The sequence below is a fragment of the Chlamydotis macqueenii genome, chromosome 1 (assembly GCF_036417535.1).
Source record: "Chlamydotis macqueenii isolate bChlMac1 chromosome 1, bChlMac1.mat, whole genome shotgun sequence".
In the NCBI taxonomy this organism is placed as follows: Eukaryota; Metazoa; Chordata; class Aves; order Otidiformes; family Otididae; genus Chlamydotis; species Chlamydotis macqueenii.
Window position 1 is genome coordinate 87868401 of NC_141556.1, and position 6820 is coordinate 87875220.

Consider the following 6820-nt stretch of genomic DNA (forward strand, 5'->3'; position numbering starts at 1 on the left):
GGTTGTTTCTTGGAGATGCTGGTGTCCCTTTTATTTCCTGTTACACTGACGCTAATTTTGACAGACATGATGCGTGTGAGAGAGCTCAGCTGCAGGGTACTTATGGAACTGGAGGTGAAAAGCTTTCAGTTTGCCAGTGGAAAGCTAAAAGAGGGAGAAGGCTCCCTTGTAAAACAAAACCAGGGATGGCAGTCCCAGATACAGAGGGATGGAATTCCTAGTAGCAAGAATGTCACAATAGTACTGAATATGAAAATGATGGTATGATTTTCAAGTTTTCATTCTAGCTGCTTTCCTGCCCTGACTTGTATCTGCTTCTCTTTTTACCAAACTTCTGTTTTCCGTGTTCTGTCACTTCTGCAATAACTAACTTTTTTAAGCATAAGCAAAAACCATCATGAGATATCTTAGACAATAGTTATTCATGCCCATTGAGTTCACTGAAATAGAACTCTCTCCTGTTTAGAGATACTGTAAACTGTTGGGATAAACAGGAAAAAAGTCCTCCCTTGGTTTTGGTCATCTAATTGCATGTCATAATTTGTGTTTGCAGTCTGAGATTTAGGGCTTTTGCAGGTTAGCCATGCAGTGAAAGATGGGCCACACTGAGTTTTCTTTCTTTCCTACCTTGGCCTCCTGGCTTAGTGTTGTGTTTGTTCCACATATCCTCAGCATGTTGGTATGTCAGTTACAGATTCAGATAATCACTTGGCTGGGGTTTAACAGCCATGCATGTACAACATATAAAAAGCAAGTGGTTTAGCTTTTTAAGTGTCCCCCAGAGTCCGTACGTGGTTCCATTATCAGATCCAAGGTGATGCTACAGCTGGAAACTGTAGCGCAATGGAAAACCACCTTGGTGTTATACTTGGGAGTGTTGCACCTTATGGGCAATTCACATGTGATTCTTTCAGCACTTCTCTGGTGGTTCTTGAGAAGGAAATAGCAGCAGTCTATGCAGAGCAGCTACCACGTGTCCTTACCTCCTCTTTCCACCTAGCTGTTTACAGCTGCCCTTGTCTAGTGACTTTTATAGCCAGTAATGAATTTTCCATGCTTCTCTAACGATTTGTATAGCTTTCCACCCCCAGTAACCATCTGCTGTTTTTCACACCCGTGGTATTTTCAGTGGGGCTGTTGCAGAACAGCCAGTGTCCCCTTAACAGGCAGATTAAAGGTGATTCAGAGCGTATTGTGAAAACCGCACTTTTAGCTTCGCGGTTTTTAGATGGTTTCTGTCCTTTTAGCTCACAGATGGCTCAGAGTCATAAAACCTAAAGAGTTCTTCTTAGGACTCAGTCTGCACGTTTTTGAAACCCCAGTCCAGTCATTTTAAGAAAGGACTTGGCTCAGTGAAGTGCGAATCTGCCTCCAGAGCATTTGCAAAGCAAAAAGGAGATCTTGGCACTGTGTATCTTATTGTGTATATTTTTCCCTTGAAAGGCATTGCTTTAAATTTATTTTTTTTTAACTCAGGTCTCGCAAGTCTCAGTGGCAAGATAGACCTGCATTGTGCCGCAAAGATCCTGCATTTTCCAGTGAGTCTAGAGTTGTGGCAATTTAGCAATTTCTTTTTAATGGAGACTTTTAAAAGTAATGTGTCAGTGGAAAAAAAAATGAAATCGTTGAAGTGCTCAGGATATTCATTGCTATTAAAATGTTTAATTGTTTGATTCTAATATGCAAAAAAAAAAAAAGACATTAAACCAGCTGAACTGCATTTGGTTTAGGCTGAGATAAACACTGGCATGCCCTAGTTAAGGGTGGATACAATGCTTTTCTCTTGAAGAGGCCAGGGATGGTAGTCTGTGTATATCTTAACTGTATGTGTTTTAACACCTCTACCCAGTGCAGTCACTACAGAATTAAAAGTTCTGATGAAGGCTTTATTGCCTTGCTTAAAGCTATTTCACACCATCTGCAGGCTTAAAAGGGGAGTCTCTGTAGGGAAGTGTATTAGCATAATTACGAGCATCGTTATTACCACTCTTAACTCCCTGTGTGATGTTGACAGTAGAGTGACACAGTTGCTGTCAGTAAAACTCGCATGTGGTGCTTAGGCACTCGTTAGCCGCACTGGTTCTGAAAGCATCCTCTATTCCCTTGCTGACACTGCCGTTAGATGCCTTAGGAGCCGGAGTCTGTCAAGCTGATGTCAGACCATGGACAGGTGACACAAAGTATCTTGGCTTACCTGTTGTTGTTTGGCCAAGCCAGAGTTTGAAGCAATTGTCAAGGCAGTGAAAGGTAAAGTTTCTAGTGGCTGTTTCTCTTCCACCTGTTGTGTTCTGTGCTTGTTTCCTAACCGGATGCTGTTGGGAATAGGAAATGGCAAAAAATTGTGGGCAACATCAGAATGTCAGCTTTCTACAGGCCATTGAGCTGGTGTGAATTTGACACATACGCTTGAAGCAGAAGTCTTCTCTTCGTGTGTTCTCCTGCTCACAAGACCCTAGAATGAAAACAGAGCTGCTGAGTTTCTCTGCATCTTCTCTTCCCCAGCAGTAGCCTAAAAGCTTGTTTTTCCTGTCACGTATGCCTCTGTTGTCTCAGCTTTGCTCTGAATGAGGCCTTCTGCCTGGTCTGTCCCTGTGCACTTACACGGTTGTAGTGCTGCAAAGGATTAGCATCCCACTGCTGAGACCAGACACTCCATGTGAAATTAATTTAGATGGTTCTGCTGTTCAACAGGCTGATATCAGCCCTTCTCTGTCAAACTGAAAAACAAGAGCAAAAGGAGTTATCCCCCTCCTTGGCCTCTCTGGGATGAATCTCCTGTTAACATCTGTGACTGACCAACCCAGTGAAACTTGTTTGCACCTCGAAGCATATTACAGAAATTCCTGAATATGTGGATTCTGACTAAATAGGAACTTCTATTAGTGACTTCTGTTAGCAAGTACAGTCTTGTGAGAGTAAGGGAAGTGTTTCAGCTGTGTTTGGGGACAAGGGTAAGAAGTCTACCTGGAACAACTCAATTTGTGATCCTCCAGTGCCAAGGAGGATGAACATCAATACCTAGCATGTACTCCTAAGGCAGCTGGCCTACTGGATTTTCTTTAGTCTCCAATGGGAAAGGAATCAGTCCTGAATTAGAGGGATAAACAATTGAGTACATAGACCAGCAAAGTGCAGTCTCTGCACTAGGCTAAGATGAGGATGTGGACGAGCTAAAGCAGCCCTGAGCCACACTGGAGAGTGAGAGGTGAGCGAACCTGCTGCTGCAAGGTGCTGTTTCCTTCTCAAGTGAATGAGAAAGATATTCTATGCCTCAGTACTGGGATGCAGAGCCCTCTTAGCTCATATGCTTAAACCTAAAGCAAGTGTGTGAGGAGGATGTTCCACCTCTGGTCCCAGAGTAAATGGAGCTCTTTCCTCCAGGAGAAGTGGGGAAAGTACTGTGTAAAACTTAAGGGCTGCAGAGATTAAAATGCTACAACCCCAGGCCCTGGGCAGCATGGCTTCTGCCGCCTTCCAATACCAGGTGGATTTCTGATAAGCAGTCAACTACTTGCCTCTACAGTCCCTCTGAGGTATTTTAAATGGCAAAACCAGTCACGACATGTATAACTGAAAAAATGCCAAGATTCCTAATGCAGTTTAGACATAGCTATGGGGAGAGGTGGCTTTGCTTGGAAGGACATTATGTACAAAAACGAGGGGAAGGGGATTGTATGAGATGATCCACAGCAGCTTGTCTGCCAGCACAGCATCTGTTTTTAATTGGCTAATCAGATCCTGTTTGAAGCCTTTCTCAGCTGTGCTTCCCTTGAAAACCAGATTCCTCATCCAGATGAGGCAGGACTGCTTGCGATTGTAGTGCAGTCAGCATAAGAGCAGCAAAACTCAGTGTCGCATGTTCAGCGCTTTCACCAAAATGTTATGAGAAGAAGACCTTACTGTAGCAAGGATATGGGCAGCAGAGCCGCCTCTTCATTCCTCCCATCTACCAGAGGAGTTTATTCTCCCCTTTTTTGGAGGTAGGGAGGAAGGTTGTTAAATGCTCACGTCTGTGCTGTGGGAGGAGGACTGCCTGAGGCATTGAGCAACAGTTCAGTGTGCTCCTCCAATGCTGATGTTTCTGAGTGGAACTGGTTTTAGGAAGGAGATCTGGCTTTGTAGCCAGGGAGTCAGTAATGGCATGAGTAGCCTGAGCCAGGTCCTGGAGGGATGGTCTGGAGAGATTTGGTGTACACACCAAATGCCCTGGAGTGACGTACTTATCTCTGCTGGGACCAACTGCGTGGCATGTTGCAGAGCAGTATATGTCCTGTGTACACACCAAATCTACATTGTGTCCACGTTAGCTAGTGTGGTCCTGACTAATCTCTGCCTGGTGTCTGCAGTTGAATTACTATATATGTGATTTTCAGATCACCCAATGAGGAAGCTGTGGGAAAATGTGATGGGCTTAATCTCAGTCCTTTGGGAAGGTGCTGTAACTCACTGGAAACTGGCATGAAAAGCATGCCAGAAAAGATACTCAGAAGAAACAGGGACTGACCCTGTTTAACATCTTTGTTGGTGACACGGACAATCGGATCAAGTGCACTCTCAGCAAGTTTGCTGATGACACCAAGCTGTGTGGTGCGGTCAACACGCTGGAGAGGAGGGATGCCATCCAGGGGGACCTTGACCGGCTGGAAAGGCGGGCCTGTGCAAAGCTTATGAAAGCCAAGAAGGCCAAGTGCAAGGTCCTGCACCTGGGTCATGGCAATCCCAGGCACAAATACAGGCTGGGCGGAGAATGGATTGAGAGCAGCCCTGAGGAGAAGGACTTGGGAGTGCTGGTGGATGAGAAGCTCAACATGAGCAGGCAATGCGCCCTTGCAGCCCAGAAAGCCAAATGTATCCTGGGCTGCATCAAAAGCAGCAAGGCCAGCAGGTCAAGGGAGGTGATTCTGCCCCTCTAGTCTGCTCTCATGAGACCCCACCTGGAGTACTGCATCCAGCTCTGGAGACCCCAACATAAGAAGGAAATGGACCAGTTGGAGAGGGTCCAGAGGAGGGCCACAAAGATGATAAGAGGGCTGGAGCACCTCTCCTATGAAGACAGGCTGAGAGAGTTGGGGCTGTTCAGTCTGGAGAAGAGGAGGCTCCGGGGAGACCTTATAGTGGTCTTCCAGTACCTAAAGGAGGCTTATAGGAAAGATGGGGAGAGACTCTTCAGCAGGGCCTGCTGTGATAGGACAAGGGGTAATGGTTTTAAAACAGAAGCAAGCAGATTCAGACTGGACATCAGGAAAAATTTTTTTACACTGAGGGTGGTAGAACACTGGCCCAGGTTTCCCAGAGAGGTTGTGGATGCCCCATCCCTGGAAACATTCAAGGCCAGGTTGGATGAGGCTCTAAACAACCTGATCTGGTTGAAGGTGTCCCTGCTCCTTGCAGGGGCGTTGGATTAGATGGCATTTGAAGGTCCATTCCAACCCACACTGTTCTATGATTCTAAGAAAGGCTCAGCATGATCATTTTACTCTTGCTGGATGTTTTGTTTTGGTGGGGTTTTTTGTTGTTTGTTTTGTTGTTGTTTGGGTTTTTTTTTCAGAAAGCAAAAGCAATTTTGAAGTAGTTGATAAGGAGAATGGCTCATTTAATCACTGACCTTTTAGTGAAGCCCTGGAGGGCTTCACTTACCTCTGGTAAGTACAAGGGTACTTACCTCTGCTGGGACCAACTGTGTGGCATGTTGCAGAGCAGTATATGTCCTGTGTTGTGCATCTTTTCCCCATAAAAACCTGTCTGCCTGGTACACAGGAAAGGTGGTTCCTGGGCATGACTGGGGAATGCTTTGGGTGGGAGAGTCTTCATGGTTACAATAAACCTGAGCTGCTGCCCAAGCTGCAGCTCTTACCTGGCACATGGGTACACCATGTCCCACGTAGTCAGTGCAACTGAGCTGTAATCTGGCCTTCTGCTTGATGAAAGAGGTGGGGGTGAAGTTTCAAATGTGGCTGTGGTGCTAAGTGGAGCTACTTTCTCAGTGAGATCATTCACAACTGAGTCTTGTTGGTAGGACCACTTTGGTTTCTAGCATGACACCGTAACAAACTCACACCTAAAGCAACACTGCAGGAAACCTGGCAGATGTACGGGTACTTGAGTGTCCTGCGCTGGGGTTAGGTGCACATCCCGCAGAACGTGCCAGATGTTGTCCGTGCAGTTTACCATGCTAATTTCCTAGAAAGAGCTGGTTGCAAATTCTCTTTCTTGTTCTGAACAGAATGTTTGTGCAGTAAGGAGCTCGTACCATGCATGGTTTAAAAAGTTAATAACAGCAGCTGGCTGGTGTAACAGCTTGGACACACTGAGGCGTTGCTAATAGTTTGGCAGAAAAGCCGTGTTTACATCATCTGAGCAGGTTTGCTTATTCGCCAGTAACATGTTACCCTGTCTGCCCAGAAAGGGTATTTCAAAGGTGGCTTTCCATATCAAAGACTAACACTACTGAACATCACAAGAACAGGGAAGGTGCAGTTTAGGGTAGGTGCATCCGTAGCAAATGAACCTGCTCTTCTCAGTAGCAGCCAGAAGCAGTAACAGGATAAGTGTAGCCAAACTCTGCCCTCTGTCTCACATACATCCTATGAGGATTTGGGAGTTCCTAAAAGTCTTGAGGCCACCTCCTCAGTAAGCTGCAAGGACCCAGAGACAAGCCAGCAACAGGAGATCCCAAAAGGGAGTCACTGAACCAGGCTGGCAAGTGCTTACTCAAGCACAGAAGAGTGGAGAAAGAAATCTCACACCTTGAGATCGCTTGAATCTGCCACCATCGGTAAGTAAAGCCTCATCAGACCAGCCCATCAAACCCTTTGAGTGT